The sequence below is a fragment of the Ascaphus truei genome, chromosome 7 (genome assembly GCF_040206685.1).
Source record: "Ascaphus truei isolate aAscTru1 chromosome 7, aAscTru1.hap1, whole genome shotgun sequence".
Lineage (NCBI taxonomy): Eukaryota > Metazoa > Chordata > Amphibia > Anura > Ascaphidae > Ascaphus > Ascaphus truei.
Window position 1 is genome coordinate 4,775,023 of NC_134489.1, and position 24,427 is coordinate 4,799,449.

The 24,427-nt window shown below is 45.4% G+C and overlaps 1 long non-coding RNA gene across 1 annotated transcript in view; it reads left to right on the forward strand.

Moving 5' to 3' along the window:
* Positions 1-24,427, forward strand: part of LOC142498649 (uncharacterized) — a 70,558-nt gene that overhangs the window by 22,848 nt on the left and 23,283 nt on the right. The window lies entirely within an intron of this gene.

Below are 24,427 nucleotides of genomic sequence, written 5' to 3' on the forward strand. Positions count from 1 at the left end.
CCGCTCCCTCAGCGCGCCCGCACTGCAGACAGGCGGGGCAGTGACAGACACAGACCGCGATATGCGGTCTGTAGGGAGCGGGAGCGGGAGGTGGGCGGGAGTGGGAGGGGGGTGCGTGGCTTGAGCGGAGGGACCCGCTACTCCCCCCCCTCCCTCCCTCCAGGGGCTCGGGCTGCAGGAGGGAGCTGCTGCGGGTTGCTGTAAGGGAAGCAGCTCCCTCCCCCTTCTGCCACAAAAAAAAACCACACACACACACACAGTGACACACACACACAGTGACACACACACACACTACCTTGAGTAGGAAGCTGCCTGATGACAGCTCCTGCTCCCGCCCCTGCCGTTGATTGGCTCATTAGCGCACCACGTGACGCGTCACTGCTCAGGATCACAATTTTCTTGAATCCCCTGCCGGCTGACCCGTCACAGTGGGGGGACTGGGACCGGCTAGGGAGGATTCCCCTGCTGGTGGGCGAACGCCCGCGCGGCCGTCCGCGCAGCCGGGCGCAGCGGGTCCCAGCCCTAAGGGTCACCTCAAACTGATCTATACAAATACTTGCTCAGCATGTAAGGGGAACTTTCCTCATAAGTTGTTGCATTGGCAGGGGCGTGTATGACAGTTGTGAGAAAAAAAATGGGTGCAGGGACTTTTGCAAACACTTCCTGTTATTGTCTCTAGTGCAACAGACCTTGTTCAGACCTTGTTTCATTGCATCTATCCTAACCTCGATCTGGCTTGCTTTGTCCATCACTACCCGCCTGCTGCCTGCCTCTGTCTATTGCCTGTTCTCTGACCATCGCTACCTGCTGCCTGTCCTCTGACCACCGCTACCTGCTGCCTGTCCTGTTGCCTGCCTCTGACCTTTGCCTGTCCTCTGCCCACTGCTACCTGCATGTTTATCACCACTGATTTTTTTTCTGCCTGTCAACTCCTGCTAGCTGTTCCCAGCAACTGGACTCCAGCCCTGCAGTTGCTGCCCGTGACAGAATAATCAGACCCTTCATAGAGTCCACTGGTACAGAATCCACTCTGGCACAGCACGGCACAAGTTATTACAGGCTTACATACTCAAGTCACTGAGCTTCAAGGCCGAGTTACCAAGTTTAAAGGTCTGTTGCTTGAACAACGGGCTAACCTTATTACTCCCTCGATGCTGCAAGGCCAAGTTGGGCATGTACGTAGGCGACTTGTTAACACAGAAACTCAGTTGCAGGATCTAGATTTTTCCCAGCCGGCCTCAACCACCCAGTCAGCATGCCGTCAGTCTCTCCCAGAGAAATTCAGTGGTGACCGGCACCAGTTGAGAGGATTCCTAAATCCGTGTAGACTTAATTTCCAGGTGCAGCCCCTTGCCTACACTACTGATGCTGCTAAAATAGGACTGATCATATCCTTATTAAAGGATGAGGCTCTCTTGCAGTAGGTATCCGCTCGTCTGGAGAAAAATAGTCCTTTGTTAAGGTACCTGCAAGACTTCTTAGATGCTATGAGCCTTGCATTTGATGACCCTAATCGCAGTGCTACAGCTGAAGCAATTCTAATAAATATCTGCCAGGGCAAGCGTACAGCTGCTGAGAATTACACGGAATTCTGAAGATGGGTAGCTGACACAACTTGTAATGAATCAACAAAGAGGTTCCATTTTCACAAAAACCTGCCCGATCAGATAAGGGATGCAAATGCTAGAACCGATACTCCAACTGTATTGGTAGACCTAGTTCTCCTTAGTATCTGGATGGATTGAAAGATTTCAGAAAGACGACTTGAGAAACAAGGTTTCATCTCAGTCAACCCTGGTTTAAGAAGTTCTACAATCACCTCAACTTTAAGGTTTTAAAGAACGGCAATTTCCTTAGCTCCTGAAACTGAACTGAAGCAAGTGAATACTTTTTGAAAACCAATCAGTTCTGAAGAAAGAAGTTGACGTCGCTCTGAAGTCTTATGTTTATATTGTGGCAGTTCTTGGCATTATCTAGTCAGTTGCCCTAACAAGCCTACGAGGCCCTTGTCCACTCAAGGTCCACAAAGATCGAATACCGTTCACACCAACCAGCAACACTTTCTGTCACAACCCATTTTCTTCACTACTGAACAGGATAGTAACTTAGCTATCAGGCACCCTCAAACACTAAATAGTGTGAAACGCATTGTGGTAGCAGTCCCCTTTCCTGTGTCCTGTGTTTTTGCTCATTGAGAGTTCCATGATTGGAAGACGCGTTGAGCGAGTGAGACCCACATGTGGGACCTTTGAACCCGGAAGTATCATCGAGTAGAAGCTGATTCCAGCTTGCAGGATTTTCAGCTCAACACTCAATACATACTCTGCTCTCTACTCCATCTGGACTCATTACTTGGCAAAAAGGACATATTTGATTCGAATCTGCTGAACTGCAGCTACATTATATGTAAGTTTCTACTTGACTTTATTTGTACTGCATAATACATTTTTTACCTACCTTTGGTGCGCTCTGTGTTTCCTCTCTCTATCCTCACTTCTTGCTGACCATTATCCCCAAGGAAGGTAATTTGCCACATCTCTACCACTGCTATGACTGACTCAGGTGCGAGGGGAAATTTTATGGTTCTTGTCCAAGGATAACTTGGTTCCATGCAGACCTAAAGACTCCTCCTGTGAAGATGGAAGTAGTCGATGGTTCTACAGTATACTCTGGTCCTGTTACCCATGAAACCAGTAAACTCTCATTGTGGAGCCCAGTCTTGAACCTTGGTCTCTGATCTCCAAGTCTGGAGTTCTGCCTATCTGCCTCTAGGACTGTTGATTAGGGTTTGCTGTTACTACAAAGATCTTTCCAAGGCTGTTAATTGCCTCATGACCAGTCCCTGTTCATAATCAGCAGCCAGGGCTTTATAAACCTCCCTTCACTGCTTCCTGATTGCCTGATTATCAAGGTTCCCCAGTGATCTAGCTTGCGGCCACTTCCTGTTATTGTCTCGTGTACCTTATTCGTGTTATTCCTGTTATTGTCTCGTGTACCTTACTCGTGTTATTGTCTGTTTGGACCTTATGACATTTCTTCTCTCCTATCCTCAACATGACTTGCTCCTGACCATCGCTACCTTGCCTGCCGCCTGTTCTCTGACCACTGCTACCTCCCTGTTGCCTAGTGCTGTCTGTCAACTTCTAGCCTGTTTCCAACAACTAGTCTCTTGCCCTGCAGTCACTGCCCATGACAGCCCTGTCCACTCGCCAATAAATGCCACCACTTAGGCAAAACTGTACCCACACAGCCCCATCTAGCAAGGTTAACCCTCACTTAATTAATACAGCTGCCACTGTTGGAGCTATTTAGCCCCCGTTAAATTAGCCCTGGGGCCTAAAGACCCACCAGGCAAAAGGACTGCCCTCCTCTTTAACGAACCTCCATCATTTCTATTATCACTGGCATAATCACACCCGCATGCTGAACTGGTTTGCGAAGCTTACCCTTCCAAAAGCATATAGCCTCTAAGTGGACGCCGCTACACAATGAACACTCATGTTGAAATCTGCACACACTAAAATTGCAATGGGATTTGGTAAAGTCCCAGCAATAACTCTTTTTACTAATGGACCTGCCCCAGAGGCCAATTCACTGCTGGCCGCCCTTGTGAGGGGTCCAACTTCGGCATAGTCTTTAGTTCTATCCATAAATGATAGATTAACAATGATAATTGTTGCGTACAGCCATCTTTTGCCAACATTGCTCATCATAGAGCCACCAAGACGTCCCGCTATAATTCCGATCCGCAAACGCCACCATATCTTGGTATTTAAACAAAGTGGTACTAAAATGGGGCGATTTTGTGCCAATTATGCTTGCTTGGATGGAAGTCGCTTAGAAAATGTCCATGAGAACAACCTTTTTTCAATGTCCTCCTCCCTTGCTTCCCCTTTTTTACTGGACCGCGCTAATGCCTCCATGTAGCCCGTCAACAATGACAATATCTCTATTCTGCGTTTCATATCTTTTCCTTCAAATTCTCTGGTAAGTGCAACTCCAACAGACTAGTGATGCATGTGTATGTATCCCAAAATCAAACAGCAGAAACTTTTCTCACCTCTCCTGAGCAGACACAGCTTCAATGATCACCTCACGCCTGCCCAGGCACAAACTGACCCCTGCTGTGAACGAAGACCCCTCCCATACCATCGCCATCCCAGGGGGAGCTGCAACAGTCCCAGGCCCTGGCGTGGATATAGGTGCTAAGCTGCCCCCTTGGTAGCTTGTATCATAACAGGGCCACTAATTCACCCACTCCTGCAGGTAGCAACCCACTCATCGATGGATTTGACTCAGCCCCTGGCAGTGACCCAGCTATCACTTCCACCTGTGGCAACAGTTATTTGCCAGGAAACACCAATAGATGGACCCTCATATAGGCTATCGAACAGGACTGGGCTTCTCTGGGGGCCTAGTAGCATTCTGTTTCAGCATCTGCCACTCCCTACAGACTCTGCTGCCCTGCCTATTTCCCAGTCTGGGCAGGACCTTGCTGGAGGCCTAGCCTACCTCCACTCCAGCTCCACACCATGTGTTCCGGCCGAGGAAATGGCCAAAGGTTTGCCTGCAGCCTCTGTTGCACCAGTCAACAGCCACTGGAGCTGTTGTTGGAGCCACCCTTCTTCATGGAACCACTCCTCAAGATACAATTGCCGAACAAGCTCCTGGGGCCTGCAGGAACTTATTGTCACAGGAGCCGTTGCAGAGAAGGCTAAAACCTGAGTGTGAGCGGCGTAGACTGCCTGTTACAATCCGACCCTCAGCATATATATCTTCACCCCGGACCACCCCCTCGGGCTCACAGCACTGCCCACTCCTAGAGGTAAGGAATGGGAGGGGGAGCATTGGCCTGGCGGGTGGTCATGCTCACCCTCACCTGGAGCACAGTGCTTCTTTACGGGAAAAGATTCATCCTCTGATAGATCACTGACCTCATTCAGAGAAGGAACATGCTTGAGAGATATAGGGATCAGTGTCTATGTGCTATTCTGTAAGGTAGACATATTTTGTAAGGTGAATAGAAAACAATAAATCGCACCAAATGCAATAGTGTACAATACATGTAAAGCAACAAAGGAAAACTCGAGTAGAGTGACAGTGACAAACTCCAAATGTGAATACTTAATGTTAGAATATTGGCATGCCAGTAAATTAGAATGATCAAAAGGTATAGATTGGGCCTAGTCACACAAAAGACTTGACCAATAGATAAAGAAGTCAATTTAAAAAAAGTAGAAGGGTGAATATATGGCCAGAGTCAGTATGGCAGTGGAAATGGATGTCTCCCTCCACTGGGCGATCTGTGGTGCACAGAAGGTGTTGTCCGCAACTGAGCTTAACTCTTCTGCAGTAAGCGGCACGCTGTTCTGCACACCACCACGGATCTTCGGCTGTCGCTTACCTTGAACGCCACGATCATGTAATTGTTTGGAGCAAAAGTCTCTTGAAACTGACAGGTCAAATCAGACCGCTGCTATCATAAAAGATGGCGATCTCTGCTGTAGCTTCTAATGCGTTTCGTGTTGCTCTGCCACTTCATCAGGATGTAGGAAACCGTGGCTGTTCAGTCCTAATAAAACTATTGCCAGCCATTTGTGACCTCACTAGATGCAATTGGATCATTTAACAGTGTTTAAAGGGCAGTCACATATTACAATGACAGAAATATAATCAACAAATACGTTTGAACATAATACGCAACATACACAGTCTATTTTAATAACAATCAAACTATGATACAGTACATGTATTGACAAAAGAAAACTATCTAAAGTATAGACAATAATGCAGGCCACAGCATTATTTATAAGAACATATGTGTGCTCGGACTGATGCTGAAATATCAAACAGGGTACAGGGAGATTGTGTTACAAACAAAGTAAATGACCGCAATACAATAATACAGTAATACGACCCTTGCTGTTAAAAAACCCGCTGTGAGAGCAGAATTATGAAAACTGAGCAAACTCATGTTTGAAAATATAAAAAGAAATATTAAGAAATACTGACAGGAACCAGTGTTCCTATTGTAACCCTGTTTCCCCCACCCAATCTCACATAGGGTCTCCTAGGGGAAATACTACTCTGGTTACATCTGTCAGTGTGGTGCATACCTGCTGGTAACAGGGGGCCCTGGGTCTCCCGCATAGTGGTAAAGGGGAATAACAGGACATGCTTCTGGGGTCTTGCCCAAATTCTACTCACAGGTGCAGCCCCTCCATCTTGTGCAGCCCCCAGCTGTATGGGGTGAAGCCTCTGCAAAAGAACACATCCCCCTCCTCCCAATATACTTCAGTCTCAGGCAGGAGGTATTTTATAAAAGGTCAGGATGCTTTATTTTATCTTCCTTCTCCAGCAGCCACAAATCACAGCAGTTGAAGATCTTCCCCTTCAGGATGTCTCTGAACTCACTCCCAGCCAAGGGCACCAAGAGTGGTTCTTGCTCCTCCCCTATTCCCTGGTAGAATAGGAGGTATGGTTAACCCACGTTCCCCGGAGGGAGGGCCTCAAGCCTGCCAGAGCCCTGACAGCTTGGTACGGGTAACCTTGCCCCTCTCACGGTAGAGACAGACTGGCTAAATCAGGAAGTGCCATGCATTAAGTACAGCTCCGGTAAGCACCACCCCTGTGCCTAATTGGACACAAGGCCTGATGACACTACCTTCACTGACTCACTGCACTGCATGTGTGGGGAAAACCCATATTGCTCCTGGCACCTGCCCTTACCCGGTATCACTGCCAGGAGGAGGGCAGACCTAAATCCCCAATCTGATTGGCACAAGTACCATGTGACATCCTTTGCATGACGTCACATCCTTTCTCCCCTAAGCCTCTGTTACATGGTCAAGTACAGCCAATCAGAGTTGGGATTTAGTTCCCATGCTCTGATTGGCTGAAGTACCACGTGACGGTGGCCATCTTGCTTTGGATGACGTCATCTCAAAGGCAAATGAAGCACAGCCATTCTGATTGGCCCCTTCATTTCCTTTCAATGACGTCATCAAATTATAATTTTTTTTGGCAAAATCACATGGTTTTCACAGCCGAATCAGGACCGTGGGAAACATATGACGAAAAAGTGACGTCATAGGCCTATAAAAGCCTATGTCGTCTAATTTTTGAGCCAGACGCCGAGGAGGAAGGATCTCCTGGAAGAAGACCAGGACGTGGCGGCAGAAGAAGGTACAGATGACCCCAGAAGATACAGATGAAGACCCCAGAAGAGCCCGAAGACCCCCGAGAGTGACGGTATGGATTACAAATAGAAAAAAAGAAGACAAAGACTTTTTTTTTATGGTTACCTGTTCCTGTGCGTGGATTGGTTCGAGAGCATGCGGTTCCCCGGGTTTCGGTGAGTGAGCTCATCTAATGGTAAGTAAACAAAAGAAATGTGTTTTATTTTACTTTTACAGGTTTTTTTTTTTTTTTATGTGATAGTTTTTTTTTATGCTCATTTATTGCCTATGTATGGATGTATGTCCAGATCGATATACATACAGGGTAATAACTGATTGTTTTGAAATACTTCTTTTGATGTATTTAAAATGTATTTTGCTGCTTTTTGTTTACAAATGTGTGTGTAATGTAATTTTTATTTCGATAGATGTAATTTTTGGTGGTGTGTGCAGTAGTTTATTTAAGGGGTGGCTTGCTTTTTAATAGTGCCTTATTTTTGGTAGTTAGACTTTGGCGGATGGTAACTTTTTTTCTGAATGGTTTGGTTTTACGATTTGAATAGTTAATTGTGTAATTGATTTGGATTGGATTGTAATTGATTTGGGATTTGATTCATTGATGGTAATTTATTTCTGTTTACTTGCTTTGTTTAAATTGTATGCTTGTTTGGGTGGGCATCTGTGGGGCTGACCCGGGGATCCCCAGAAACCTGCAGGCCCACGGTAAACCGCAGGGACCACCTGGAGGCCCACAGCACCTGGCGGGCACCACCCGGAGGCCTCCAGACCCTGGGTTACTGGTGCAATGTGGGGCCTGTGGACACCCGTCGGGACCACCGGGGACTCCCGTCGGCCTGGGGTATTAAGACTGTATGTCAAATAATAAATCACGTTTTATGGGGGCACAGGGGGTGGGTGGGTTATGTATTGTTTTTTTGGGCGCACAGAATTGGGACTGCAGGCAAGCGGGGACCCCCGGACACCTGCGGGACCTCCCACGGACCACCGCCGGCCTGTACTATCATTGCTGTGCATCCAAAAAATTTATATATGTACTGTATGTTAGGGGGTATAGCAGTTGTTGGGGGCACAGGGGTAGTGTGTTGTATACTGCAATGTTTATTGGGGGCAATTGTCCCCAATAAACATGCTAATATGCCTTAACTCCTTCATTGCCTTAGCGGATAGCCGCTAAGCTGCATTAATGTATGTTTAATAATATTGTGAGGGAACAGGATGTCTCTTGAGCTGAACCGCATTGATTTCTGGCTCAGGGACCCCCTGCTTCCAGAGTTTCAGGCCCCGGTTTGGGGCATCGGGTGACAGTGTCGCCGCCATCTTTATAGCGGCACATCACGTCTTGGACACTATAAAGATGGCGGATACACTGGCATCCGATGCCCCATATCGGAGCCTGTAACTCGGCAAGCAGGGGGTCCCTGAGCCAGAACTCAATGCAGTTCAGCTCAGGAGACCCCCTGCTCCCGTACACTATTATTAAAAATACATTAATGCTGCTTCATTACCATAGCAGATAGCCGCTATGATAATGAATTATTGTTTATTGATATGGGTGTTTTACTCATAGTGTAGATGTGCACAGGGTCTCCGGAGCTGAACCGCTGCTTCCCGAGATACAGACCCCTTTATGGGGTGCCGATATCCCTCTGCTTTGTTTACATGCTGCGGTCACGTGATCGGGACATTTAAATGCAGAGGGATACCGGCACCCCATAACGGGGCCTGTATCTCGGGAAGCAGGGGGTCCCCGGACCTGAAACCAATGCAGTTCAGCTCCGGAGACCCCCTGCTCATGTACACTATTAACATTTTTATTAAATGTAACCCTTTCCCCCCCCCCCCAGACACAGATGCTATATCTAGGGTGTATGAGGGCTGGCTACACATGTATGAGTGGTGCATACCTGTAGGTAACAGGAGGGACTGAGCTTCCCGCGATGTTGTTGGGGAGACAGGACCAGGCTTCTGGGGTAGTTGCCTCATTCTTCTAGTGCTGGTACAGCGCCTCCATCCTCTATACCTTCCCAGGGTATGGGGTAGGACCCTGTAACAGGGGACTTATCCCTGTTCAGTAATGTGCCTTTAATCTAGCAGTGTGGTGGTTAACTTCTGGTAGTTAATTACTAAACACCACCTGCCTGATTGAGATGGCTTACAAAAGCCTGTCTGTTCAAACAGGAAGTGAGAACTCTTTAGCTGACACCTGAGCTGAACTTGGAGACACACTTGTTTTGAGCTCTGCCAAAGTTAGCAGAGCTGCTTTCAAGACAAGGCCCAAATAAGACTTCTAAACCTGGATGCTGATTTTCTGTGCACGCTCAGTGCGGTTCCAGGAGAGCAGAGAAGCTTACTCTACAGCTGATAAACAGATAAGACTTTCATTATTAAAAGACTGCTTATACTGTATCTGCTTATTTTCATGCTATGTTTGGGGCTGGGGAGAAATGCTTGACTAGGGAGATGTGAATTGGTTGCATAGTGTTTTCACTAGAATTACTCCCAAGTGAATGGAAGCTTTGTTCCCCCCCCCCTGTGTTTGGATAATTTTCCTGATGAAAAGGAACAGGCACAATAAAGCCTATTATAATTTCACGTTATATAGCCTCCTCATTGCATACCTCTGTGAACGTCCGTCCACATATGGTGTCAGAAGTGGGATAAGAGGTGTCCTTGTAGTTAAAAAGGACCGGAGTTTTTATGTGAAATTTTTTGTTATGTTTTTTTGCCTACAAACAGTCTAAACAACTTGGAAAAAAAAAAAACCCTCATGCAGCAGAGATCAGATTTAAAGGGACACACACCACTGAAACTTACACTGCACTGAAACTTACAAAACCACAGATGGATTCTTTTCCCCAATCCCAAGAGACTGCTGAAGCAGGTAAACCTTTAATTACCTATCACAAAGTGTAATACGGTCATTGAAATAGGGATTTTGCCTTCTAGCCATAGTCGGGGTTCAAGAAGTGAGTCAGCCCTTAAAAAGGGATAGGTTTTTCTTGTTTTCAAAAGTTTCGCTGAAGCAGTGAAAACAGATGGTGACCCACGAGTGGTACTGATTTTGCAAATAAAGGTTGCCACACCGCATAGGGCTACCAGCTGTGAATGGAATATATGCAGAAAAGTGTGAAAATTGATACAAAGACTGTGCTGAAGCAGGGGTATTTTTAGCAAACAAATGCTGAGTGTAAAATTGCCCTATAAAGAAAAAGTTTTTTCAAAGCCAATTGCTGAGTGTTGAGTCCACTGCAAAGAATATTTTTTTTTCTGCAAGTAAAAAAGTATGCCTATTATCTTGGGAGCAAAACAGACACCCAAAGTGTGAAGTGTGAATGCCATAATACCCAAAGATGAGACTGAAAATTACTGAACTCAGGCAGAAAACCAAATTCTGTTGCTGAAGCGGAGGGATTCACCTAGCAAATAAATGGTGTATAGCAAAAATACTTTTTTACCTAGCAACTGCACAATCTTGTATACCTGATAAGAGAAAATGCATGCACAGTACTGCTGATATTGAAAAAAAAAAATTACCCAAGAAAGAAAAATCTACAGAGATGCCTGTGAGAGCCATGACCTCTACAAGCAAAATATGCCCATCTGTAGGACTATAACAATTGTGGGTTCTAGCAAATACAGTGGCAACAGCTGCAATAGCGCCTCCTGAGGTCAGGAAGAAAATTACACCTGATAGCCTAAAAATGGAGGACAAGATGCAGCGTTCCTGTAATGAACCCTACCCCACTGAAGAATGGCCCTTCCAGTCCAATAAAGAGGAAGACATCTCTTACGGGGAACCCGAACTGAGTCACACCCACATAACACCCCAAGAATTGTGGGGGTGCCTGAACTCGGCACGAACAGAAAAGACCGCTCCCTTTGATGACGAATATGATCAGCAGGAGACAGAGCGGGAGCAGTGGATCACCGAATATTTCCGTCAGCTATTACAGTTGCAAGAAAAGCCGGGTGGATCCAGTGACGCTGCTAAAACTTCAAATGAAGATGGAGACCCCAGTATCCCTGAAGGGACGGTGTCATCCAAATCAAAAAGGAAGAAAAAGAAAAGCGGTTCTTCACTTACTGTGGAAGTAACAGACACGTCCGCAGATCCTGTGGAGAAAAAGGGGAACCGAGATGCCCTGCAGGCTAGAGAAAATGGAGAATTCGTCCCACGTATAACTGAATATCCAGAGGGCCCAAGGCAGAAATCGTGTACCCCAAAGAAGTGTCTGTCCGGTGCCAACAGTGAGGAACCCTCAACCAGTCATCCCAGGGAAGTGGAGCCGGAACCAGTGAGTGACGATCCCTTGACCAGCCCTGAAGACGCCCTGAAAATTGCCAGGCATAACGGTGATCTGCTCTGTGAAGAATTGGAAAGGGAAAAAAATAATAATGCTGAGCTACAGAAGACTGTGCTCGCAATTTACTCTGTGGCCAAAACTGAATTGGAGGATCTCAAGACTGAGCTAGATACTGCAAAGGCTACTATTTCCGCCATGGATGTAAAGCAGAGCCAGTCTGACAAAATTGTGGCTACGCTAAAGCAGAAGTATGAGGAGGCACTGAAGCAGATGACAGTCTTCCAGCAAGAGGTTCACACTCTGCGCATAGAGTTGAATGCCTCACGACAGGAGGTCAACAGTGGCCGGATAGAAGTGGACGTAGCTCAGAAAGAGGTTCAGACACTCCACAGAGCACTGGATGCCTCACATCATGAGACCAACAGCTGCCGCACAGACCTGGAAGTTTCCAGAAAGGAACTACACAGTCTCACTGAGGAGCTGGACATTTCAAGGAAAACTATCCTACATCTTAACTTAGATCTCAAAGTCTCTCAGAAGGAGCTTCAGAACTTAAACCTGGAGATGGAAGTCTCACGCCAGGAGACAGCCCGTCTCCAAGCAGATGTGCAAAAATGGAAGGTGGACTGCAAGGAAGCCCTGAATAGTACAGAGACTGAAAAAAGAGAAAATTTAAGATTAAAAAAAGAAAATTCTGAGTTGACAGAATACATCAAGGGAAAGAATGAAGAGCTGCAGGCTCTTAAAGAAATAAATAAACTTTTGAAAGAGGAAATGTTTGAAGCAGAGCACCGACTTCAGAACCAACTGCAAGGTCTGCGTACACACCTCCAGTATGCTGAGGAGAAGCAGCAAACGCTGCAGGAAGAAAAGCTGCAGGCTGCTAAAGAGGTACAAGCGCTGCAGGAATGTCTGAATACCTAGTACGTCCCCACAGAGCAGTATTAGGAGCTAAAGGCCACGCTGCAGGTCTTCAGAGCATCATTGGAGGCGGAGCTTCGATACCAGGTGACTCTGTATGAGAGGGAGCGTGAGAAGGCTCAGAAACTGGAGCAAGAGCTGGAGAGACAGAGAGACTGTTCCATTCCCTTGAGTCAGTACACCAAGGAGAAAACAGACGCAGCGGCAACCTTGACGACAAAAATTACAGAGCTCCAGAATATGAAGGAGACTCTGATACAGATTCCTCCAATACGGAAAAAGGTATTGGCACTGCCCAAGCACCAGTATCCCACAGTAACTAATGCCCGTGAGGACAAGGGTACAGTGAGAGTTGGGGACTCCACGCAACTTCAAAACAAAAATACGAAGTTTGAGCCACCAAAGAAAGCACTAGCCAAACCTACAGCTGCCCAACAGGCAACAAACAGAGGTAGGAGTGCAGAATCCTTAGCTGAAGAAGCTTAACTGGTGACTCTGTGGTGTGGAGAAGCTGCAGAAAGACCGCTTCAAGAGCAGAAAACTCCAAGGGCTAGTCCTAACTGCTCTACAACTGTTGCCATACACTTTGTCTACAAAAAGAGGAGTGCCCGACACAACAGAAATCTCAAGACCGCGCAAGCAATAAGAAGACTGTTACGCCGATGCTCGCCACAAACCGGGACCGGACCGCGGGGCTGAGGTGGGGTTACATTATCACCGACCTTAGTCCGCGCAGACTGATCCGGAGTGCGCAGTTCGTAGTCGTACATCGCAGGGTCAGGATTGGAGAAGGCAGCATCGTCGTTATTAAGCCAAAGTCGGGGTAGGAGAAGACAGGACAATCGATGGCCGAAGCAGGGTCAGGATAGAAGACATCCGGGTGGTCGTTGTCGTAGCAAGGAATCGTCAACAAGCAGACAGGAGTTCCCCGCTTCAGCTTAGGAGCGTGAGCGCGGGAGTGGCTTCTGCGCGAGGAGCGGCCTCGGCCCATGACGCCGATCTCAGCAGGAGGAGACAGCAGGCTGGCCGAAGTTCACCGCAGGGCAGCGTCGGGGAGAACCAACGCTTCAGCACAGAAGTCCAAGGCAGGCCACTGCAAGGGGATAGCAGCAGGCTGCAGGAAAGGGAGGGTAGCCACTTCTAGGAGGGAATGCAGCAGGTACCGGTGCTGGCAACACGCTTCAGCACAGGAGAAAGAACAGGCCTCTGGATACTCAGGAACTTGGAAGGTAAGAACGCTAGGAGAGAGGCCTGGGGCGGTTTGTGGCAGAGACAGTAACGTCCCAGGTAGGAGATTATGCTCGGCACTGTTTCAGTGCCAACGCCCAGGATATAAAGGGCGGAGATCCAATCACAGGAGGAGGGTGTGTGAGTATTCCTCCAATGATGTAGCACAGGGCAGAAGCTGCAATGAGAAGCAGCACATGTGCCATTGATTGCCAGAGGAAACTTTTGCAACTGCAGAAGTCTGCAAAAGCTATAATCAAAGCCAGGAGTGGATTCCTTACAAAGACTTTACGTGGAAAAAGTCCTCCTCGAGCGACTGAGGAGTGCTGATCTCAAGCACCTTCGGGAGGAGACAAAAATAAACTGGAGAAAGGGCTCCAATCCCAGCGGGACAGAAGGTTCTCTTCCTCCATCCACTCTCATTCAAGTCACAGAAAGATCTCGAATGAGAGTGGAAGGATGGGCTTTGGCCGTGGTAAGCCCGAGCTTCCCACAAACAGGGGAGGTATGTAACAGGGGACTTATCCCTGTTCAGTAATGTGCCTTTAATCTAGCAGTGTGGTGGTTAACTTCTGGTAGTTAATTACTAAACACCACCTGCCTGATTGAGATGGCTTACAAAAGCCTGTCTGTTCAAACAGGAAGTGAGAACTCTTTAACTGACACCTGAGCTGAACTTGGAGACACACTTGTTTTGAGCTCTGCCAAAGTTAGCAGAGCTGCTTTCAAGACACAAGGCCCAAATAAGACTTCTAAACCTGGATGCTGATTTTCTGTGCACGCTCAGTGCGGTTCCAGGAGAGCAGAGAAGCTTACTCTACAGCTGATAAACAGATAAGACTTTCATTATTAAGAGACTGCTTATACTGTATCTGCTTATTTTCATGCTATGTTTGGGGCTGGGGAGAAATGCTTGACTAGGGAGATGTGAATTGGTTGCATAGTGTTTTCACTAGAATTACTCCCAAGTGAATGGAAGCTTTGTTCCCCCCCCGTGTTTGGATAATTTTCCTGATGAAAAGGAACAGGCACAATAAAGCCTATTATAATTTCACGTTATAAAGCCTCCTAATTGCGTACCTCTGTGAACGTCCGTCCACAGACCCGTATAGAAGAAAAGCTTCTGGTCCCAGGGTGGATGCTCCAGATTCACACAACAATCTCTATTAAGATCAGCAATCGCTCTCTTTATTGTACACAGCAGTCTTGCAGCAGACAGCCGCAACAACAACAGCAGTAGTAGCAGCACACAGCAGTAATCCCAAGGTGTACAGTCCTTCACCTCTCCTCTCCTCTCCTCCAAAGGGTACTCCACAGGATGGTCTGTGCGGGGCCTCAATACCCCAGTGCCCACTTCAGAGGGTCCGCTGTGGGCGGGGGTAAATCCTCCCCATCACCCCCTCATCAGGGTGAGAGGCATTGGTCCCACCGGAGCTCTGCTCACTGGCCAACTGTCATATGCCAGAGTTCTCTTGGTATCTCTCCTGCTCCCAGGAGAGAGCTCGACCTACTTCTCTCCTCCAACTCCCAGGACAGACTTAGACTAAACTACTGTCACTTACAGGAATTGGCTGCTAAATAGTCTTAGCCCCACCCCTCATGATGTCAACAGGACCTCCCCTCTGTCTCATGCCTTCCACAGAGTCAGGGGCCTGCATCTATCACTCAGGGCAGGGCTTGAAGGGGGAAACCCCATGATTACTACTGGTGCCTGCTCTTAACAGGACTTACCACAGTAGGAGAAAGATATGTATAGCCTGTGCTGTTTACAGGGGGCTACATTAAAAAATATTTTTTTTCTGCTGAGATTTGCGCAGAGAGTGACGGATCTCTCTCTCTGCAGTCAGTTCTCGGCAGGGGAGTCCTTATCGGCAGGCAGACTGTCTCGCCACCGGCAACTCGCAATTTTTTGAAATGTTTTGAAATAAAAAAGGGATTCGGGAGGTATTCGGACATTCCTGCATACTGCGAGGGCAACACGCAAAAAACATTGCGAGTTCAAACCCCTGCCGAGAGTGCCCTTTCGAACTTTACTGCATTGAGCCCCTTCTGCATGGGATAGACATGAGATCCTAAATATGGGAAAATACCAGAGATCTAATAGGGTCTTCATAGAACAGAGGAAAGTTAACAGTCTGGATGTGCCAAGTGCTTCTCATTTTCCCATAATTTCTATGCCTTTAAGCAGATGTTGTTAAAAATGATATGTACTGAAAAGCTGTGTCATACAGTAGAAGCATTTATGGCATCTGAGAAACATTGATAAAGATCACTGTAGCGCCAACTTATAGCATTGAAACTGAGAAGCGCAAAGTCCTTGGGTTGTACAGAAAATACCTCTGAATACTGCTAAATGTAGATGTAACATGAAATCTAAACAAAAAAAAGGTTCTCAGGAGGTGGCACATTTCTTCTGCAGGCGGGAGTGTGAGACTTTGATGATAGCTGTGCCACGAGGCCTCCGCTGGAGTCTGAATCTGAGGCAGAAACAGAAGACAGATCATTCCCCAACACTAAAGGAGACATTGAAGACTTGCAAAAAAATACAAAAAACATTAGGCAAGCGAATTAATCGGAAATGCAGAAAGCCTTATCAGAACTGAAATAGAAGTTAACAGGCCTGTGAGAATGAATGGACTGTCTGGAGGGGAAATGTGATGACCTCATAAGGGCTCAAAACAAGATTGAACATAGGGGTGGGTGACATATGCTCAAAGTATACCATGTTAGCAGAGGCTCAAGAGGACATAGAAACCATACCAGGTGAAATAACCCCTGATTCAGAAATGTCCCCAAAAGCCTCCTACCCGAGGCCCTGGAGAGTTTTCCAAGAGGCTTTTCAGAAATCCTTCTAGAGGACAAATTGACAGAATCCATAGAGCCCTGGGGCATAAGCAGACTGATCCCAACACATTGAGATCGCTATTCTCTCTATAACTAAACCGTACATAGAGTTTGAGGGAAATCAGTTGCAAATATTTAATGATTTGGCATCCACAACTCTGGCAGAGCATAAAGAGTTAAAGCATATCACCAAGATTCTATGAGAGTACCAAATAAAATACAGATGGGGTTCCCCTTTAAGCTGGTGATATGGAAGGATGGAGCAACAATACTGGAGGGACAATAAGCAATTGAAGAATTAGGTTTGAAATCTAGTTCTAACTCCCAAAGAGTCCAGCTCCATCATTCCCAAGCAAGACCCTAGGGAGATAAATGAGCACCTGCAGTCCTGCAAGTCAACTGTTCTGAAGATGCCTCTTCCACTTTCAAGGAATCTAAATGACTGTTTATCAAAGGACTTTTCCACCTCCCTGCCTGGGAAAGGAAAGGGCCCTATCCACTCCACTGGTTGGCCAAGTTTTTGCCAGTTCCTCCCCGTTCCTCCCCATTTGCCTTTCCCTGAAGTTTCTCACTTTGAGAAAAATAATCTAAACTTGTTGGGTTACCAATAACGTAGCTTTGAGTTTAGTTTTGGGGTCCTTGTTAGTATTAAGTCCCCTCTCAGTTATCTTTTTAATGGAAGTCAATACCGTTCTTTTTTGATGAAAGGAAGTCTGATAGGTCGGGTTGGTATTTGCTTCTTAAAGGGGAAATTGGATCTACTCCGATAACTTTGGTGAACTCATATGCACCTAATAAAGGTCAATTCTTTCCATATTGGCTGTATTCGCCGAAGTAAAAATAATTTTAGGCTGCGGCCCCAGAGTGCACAGGGCGTGTGCGACAAGATGCCTGGCAGCGCTCATTCCCGGCAGCAGCGCAACCTGGTGGACTCCAGACTGCGCACGATGGGGAGGCGTGGTGGGGGCACGGCTATGACGCCATGCGGCTGGTTTGCCCTCATTGGCTGAACTGCCGCCGTGACCAGTGCTCCGTCACCACTAGCAAAGACAAAATCCTTGTCTTTGCTAAATGTTGTCATGCATCGCGCATTGTCCGGGGTGTGCAAGCAGCTACTGGGGCCGGCCCCATAGAGGGCCGTACCTTGTGTATGCCGTGCAAGCTGTCACAGCCGCGGCCAATGGGGACCTAGCCTTAGGAGGAGATTTTAACTGTGTGTGCAATCTCAGATTAGATAAATCAGATGTTTATCAAAAAACACACAAATAGACTATCCACTTCCAGGCTTGCCTAGACTGCTGGGGTTTACTTGGGATAATAATAATAATAATAGCATGTTCTTGTATAGCGCTGCTAGTTGTACGCAGCCCTTTACAGAGACATTTTGCAGGCACAGGTCTCTGCCCCGTGGAGCTTACAATCTGTTTTTGGTGCCTGAGGCACAGGGAGATAAAGTGACTTGCCCAAGGTCACAAGGAGCCGACACAGGGAATTGAACCAGGCTCCCCTGCAGTAATCTCAGTGTCAGTCAGTGTCTTTACTCACTGAGCCACTCATTCTCCCTATGGGACATTTGGGGGCGGATACTAAAGATATAGACCCAATACTCTGCTTCGAATTTGGCCTATACTAGAATAGACTTCTTCTTTATAGATTCTACATTTATAGCAGTATCTTCCACTTCCATTAATCAGATAACCTTATCGACTCATGCATCTATTGAATGCACGTTTAGAAATCGCTTACTTTTGTTGGTCAAACCACTGAAAATTAAATGATTCACTGTTAAGAGACCTTTCCACAGTAGAGGATTTAGCCGAGGACTTGAGATAATTTTTCCTGTTGAATGAAACACTGGGTATGCCCTTATCTACAGTCTGGGAAACCCACAAAGAATATATAGAAAGCAAAATAATTGCTTTATCATCTTTTAAAAAAAGAAAGTGATTGCTAAATGTTTATCAAAACTGAGTGAGGCTGAATGAATCCTTACAATGTGCTCAAAATTAGAGGGGATCTGAGAACCCTCCAAGTTGACACAGCTGAAAGCGCATTGAAATGGACAAAGCAATCATTTTAACAAAAAGGAAACAAAGCAGACAGGCTGTTAACGCATAAACTCAGGAAAGTAATCCTATCTACTAGAATAAAATCCATCAGGTTGAGCAATGGTGAGATTTCATATCAAGTTTATTGACTTCTATTCCTCTTCATATAATCTCCAAAATACTCATAAACAGAATAAAGAAGCATTTCATAAGAGGATAGAAACATGCATGGATATATGTCAGCTACCTACTGTAAATAGAAAGCTTTTGAATAAATATATCTGCTTATAAAATATCTCAAAACGTCTAAAACACCGGCTCAGATCTGTATAGTATTGTAAGCCTTTTAGAGCCAAGCTAACTCCATTCCTGGTCAGACGTTTGAACTCCTCCTTGAGCGGTAAGATCCTTCCTCCCATCAAGGCTAAAATAGCAGATCTTGGTGATGCCAAAGCCAGGGATAGATTCCAACTTTTGTAGTTATTGTCGCCCCATCTCACTAATCAATTCAGTCATTAAAATGTATAGTAAGATATTGGCGACCAGATTGAACACGCTACTCCCAAAAATAATTAATCCAGATCAGGTAGGTTAATCCACATTCTAGGTCGGCAAACATCAGATAACATTAGGTGAGTCATAGATCTTACACACCTAGCTAACGCCACTAAAAAGCCTACCATTTTGCTTTCGTTAGACGCAGAAAATGCTTTCGACTTAGTGGACCGGAAATACATGTTTTCAACTTTATAAGCCTTTGGTATATGGGGCCCCTCTGATGGAAGTTAAAGCATTATACAATCGCCCTAGTGCCTCTCTTATAATGGCAGGGAATACACCGGACTTTACATCAATAGCGGTATGGGACAATTGACCTCTCTTATTCACACTTATGGACCTATTCTCGTAGCTCCGAAGTTGTCATTGCCATACCATGTGATTTTGCATGTTCAGACGTAGCGGAATGAAATGTAAGAAAAAAAACCCTCTTTTGCAAATCGCATCTTCTAAACCACGTCTATAAAAAGTGCCAAACTGCCCGGTTTAACAGCCAAAACACCCGGATTTTACTTGCTTTTGAAGCGGAATGATCTGAGGTTGTGCTAACTCCATCCCCAGTCTGACATATTGCAGGCTCTGGATGTAACTCGCAATACCAATCTCACCACCCTTGAGGTGGCGTGAACAAAGATTATGTTTTTAGGAGCGGTTTCCATAATGGAACTAAGGGAATTACAGTTGTCGAAAAAAGAAATGTGAGTTTGAGGCATTTTTTGATGAACCGATCGAATTGATATAACCGGAGTGAAACCACTTCTGAAAAAAGTGGATTGGACATGCGGGGAGGGTGTATGGAATAGCAAAGCATGCCAATCCGTTCGGAAAGGGCTCTTCAGAAGAGGATTAACATACTTCAAAGCTACATGAATAGGCCCCAAATTCTTTAACCTTTGGAGGTTAAAATGAGGAATAATACAAGAATCACTGGCCTAGTTGTGGGCTCTAAGGAATACAACATTGCACTACAGATTGCAGCGGCCTAGATTCGTCCACATCGCGTGCCCAACATACGGCTAATTCACCAAATACCCCCCGCGATGGGCCACAACAGACTAATGGCCCATCGGATTAACACAGCAGGGATCCCTGCTGTGTGAATCCTGCCAGGTTCTGTAAGAGACGCGCAGTAAGAGATGGGCTGAATCAGTCACTCTGCCTGCGCGCCTCTAACAGGCGATCGCGGGGATTTTATTTTAATATTACAGTATTGTAGCAGGGGGTCACCGGAGCTGAACCGCATTGATTTCAGGTTCGGGGACCCCTGCTTCCGAGTTACCAGCCCATTATGGTGCTGGTATCCCGGTGACCATGTTTAAATTCTCCCGCGTCATGGTCCACATGATCGGGTGATTTAAACTAAACAGATGGATACCGGCATCCCAATAATGGGGCCTGTAACTCAGAAAGCAAGGGGTCCCTAGACCTGAAATCAATGTGGTTCAGCTTCGGAGAACCCCTGATACAATAATGTACTATTAAAATAAAATAAAAGCAGCTTAATTACGACTAGAGCAATGAAGGGGTTAATACAGATTACCAGCTTTATTGGGGGCAGAGGGGGTGAGTGAAGGGGGTAATTGCCCCAGGGTCGGTGGTTAGGCCTCTCGGTGGGTAGTAGAAGGGGTTAACCCCTTCAATACCTTAGTGGTAGTAACCGCTATGTTAATGAAAGGGTTAACCGCTCTCACTGACCACCCGAGAGCCTAACTACCCACCCTTGGGCATCTACCACCTTCACTCAATCCCTCTACCCCTAATAAACATTACAATACAAAACATCAATAACATACATTGAACACCCCCCTCCCCCTATACAATACAGTAATGGGCAAAATTCCAATTATCCATATCTGGATAATAGCTCATTTGCCCATTAAAAACATAAAACATAACCAAAACATTGACCTGCCAGCATATACAGCAGTAAATGAAAGTTCTACTTACCCCTTCCAGGATGAAGGCCATCCTCTTTCTCCTCGTCTTCCTCTTCTTAAGTGGACACCGAAAAAATAATAATAATAACTACTGGCCACTAACCCCTTAATCACCTGAGCGGTTATTAACCACTAAGGTAATTAAGGGGTTAACCCCCCTCCCATTACTCACCGGGAGACCTAACCACCCTCCCCAGGGCACCTACCCCCACTTTCTCTAACCATTGATTGGCACAGTGGCACACCGATGCCCTATGGGCATGGTTGCCAATATGCCAGTCAATATGCAACCTGCCAATCTCAAAAACAAGCCATTACAATAAAAAAAAGCCAATGTACCCATTGATGCTAGCTTGAAAATGCTAATAACCCAATTGATTGGCACAGTAGCACACCCATGCACCATGGGCATGAGCTGCCACTATGCCAGTCAATATGCAACCTGCCAATCTCAAAAACAAGCCTCAAATTAAAACCACATTCAATTTCCATAAACAAAAAATGCCAATAAACTAATTGATTGGCACAGTGGCACATCCATGCCCTATGGGCATGAGTTACCACTATGCCAATCAATATGCAACCTGCCAATCTAAAAAAAAAAAGCTATTACAATTAAACAAATACCAATCTACCCATTGATTGGCACAGTGGCACACCAATGCCCTACGGGCATGAGTTGCCACTATGCCAGTCAATATGCAACCTGCCAACAACAAAGCCAGCAGAAAATAACGCCACATTCAATTTCCATTTTAAAAAAAGCCAATAAGCCAATTGATTAGCACAGTGCCACAGGTCTTTCACTCTGTTAGTCAATGGACAACCTGCAACAACAAAAAAAGCCTGGAAATAAAAAAACAAGCACCAAAAAAAAGACATTTACATTGGAATAAAAAAAGTATGCCAATGCAGATGCCAACCTAAAAATAAATAAAATACAACATGAAATAAAATACAATCCATGTTTTCCTTACTTTTGATGTCTTCACCCATGGAATCTGACTCCAGCAGCAGAAGCAGCAGAAGCAGCAGAAGCAACTCCTCGTTCACGACGCAATGTTCCTCAACAGCCATGGTCCACCGGTAAGTTCTTTAAATATTTTCTCTTTTTTTGATTGGCATAGTGGCATCTCATGCCCATGGGGCATTGGTATGCAACTGGGAAAATCAATGGGTAGATTGGCATTTTTGAAATTATAATAGCTTGTTTTTTAGATTGGCAAATTGTATATTGACTGGCATAGTGGCAACTCATGCATAGGGCATGGATGTGCCACTGTGCCAATCAATTGGTTTATTGGCATTTTTATTAATGGAAATTGAATGTGGTTTTAATTTCCACTATCAATTGCCAATCATTGGTTTATTGGCATGTTTTTGTTTAAAATTGAATGTCTTTGAAATGTTATGCTTGTTTGGTGATTTGCAGGCAGGCTGCATATTGACTGGCATAGTGGCAACGGTGTGCCCCTGTGCCAATAATGGGTAGGGGAGGTGAGGGTAGGTGCCATGGGGGTAGGTGCCCTGGGGAGGGTGGTTTGGTCTCCCGGGTGGGTAGCAGGAGGGGGGATAACCTCTTAATTACCTTAGTGGTTAATAACCAATCAGAGGGTATAAGCTAGTCTGGGTAGGAACAATATCCCTGGTCCCTGCACATGGCCCTTAACCTGGTTGATGAAATTACTGAGGTTTAAGGTGGGCTAGGACAATGCTGATATGATCCCCTTCCACGGACAAACCATACAGATACAGCACCAGGTTTTACAGCTTTCTTCCACAGCAAGTCCACTCAGCAGGTGGTCGACCTCTCCCTGGTTACTCAACAATGGGCCTAATCCCATAATTGGCCAGGTCTACAATACCAAACTCTGATGTGATTGTAGCTCGTGCTGGCAGAGGATGTGACATTAAAAGTAATCTTTTTGATTTAAAAATCAAAATCCTCAATGGAATGTTTAAACGCACCCAAGAACGGAACACATTTGAACTCATAATGATAAGACTCTTTGACACCAAAACAAGAGGACTTTATGCGGATATGGGGTTTCTCACACACTATCACAATTGTTTGTAATTATCCTGCCTGACTCTCTGCCAATGTTAATATCCACACCTTTCCCCCCGCCCCCCCCCCCACAGCATCCCCTTCTCCCTCCATGCTGTTACTTGTCACCGTTTTATTACCCTTCCAATTTCTTCAAACATCCCTTTGTCACCATACCTTATCTAAATATGTTTTTTTTCTGCTTTCCAAACCTCTGGTTTAGCAATAGATTCATTTGTAAACCAGTATTGTTGACCTGAGGAAGAGAGGAGAACTCTTGAAAGTGTGCCCTACTGTATGACATAAATTGTTAGACCAAATAAAAAAAGGTATCACCTAATTCTGAAGAACTTATTTATTCTGATATATATATATATATATATATGTATATATATATATATATATATATATATATATATATATATATATATATATATATATATATATATAAACAACAAGACAAACTGCCTGCAACAGACTAAGCAAATAATGAGTACTTAAATTAGTAATATAATAGCCACTAACGGTGCTAGGGACTAGAAGTAATATAACAATGAAAAGAAAAAGAAAATCGTCCCAAGTCAAGTATACTCAGAAAAAATGTCAAAGAAAATTATTATTTATTTAACAGCACAAATAATCAAACATAAAATACAAAAAATATTCAAACAAACCCTGACATCCTCCTGTGATAGAATATGTATCAGACAGGGGAAATCCCCTATGACCCCTAATACCCAAGGCAAGGGGAAAAAGCCTATAAGCACAAAATATATGTAGAACAAGGGGTTAACAATTAACCCCTTGAACCTACAAGGCCAGCCTCACCCCTAGTAAATATAAAACCACACAGCAAGCATAGATAGCACATGCACCAAATTGCCTAATATATGCTGATGTCAAATACATATATTATATACATACACCGTAAATGCAGTTGGTATAATCAAGGCAAACCAGGCACAGTACCAAAAAGAGACTGTTAGTATGGGATCAACAATGGTTACCATAGTCCATGAGACCATCCATGCCACACTGTGATAGTAAAATGTCCAAAGGGTAAAGATCTTCCAATTGAGGGGTCCATCCGCAGGGGAGTCAGGGAAAAAGAAACGCCCCAACACGTGTTTCACCCTCGCTTCATCAGGGGGCTTAAAATCCCTGAGGAAGGTTCCGTTTGCAGGAACCAAAACGTTGTTTTTTTGTGTTTCAATACACGTTTTTTGAAATTTCAACCCGTGTGTGCTGTCTCTCCTTACTGGACCATCATCTGGTAATATTCATCTATATAAATAACAACATGTATAGGAAAAAACAAAAAAGTGGTAAACCAGTCCTCAAA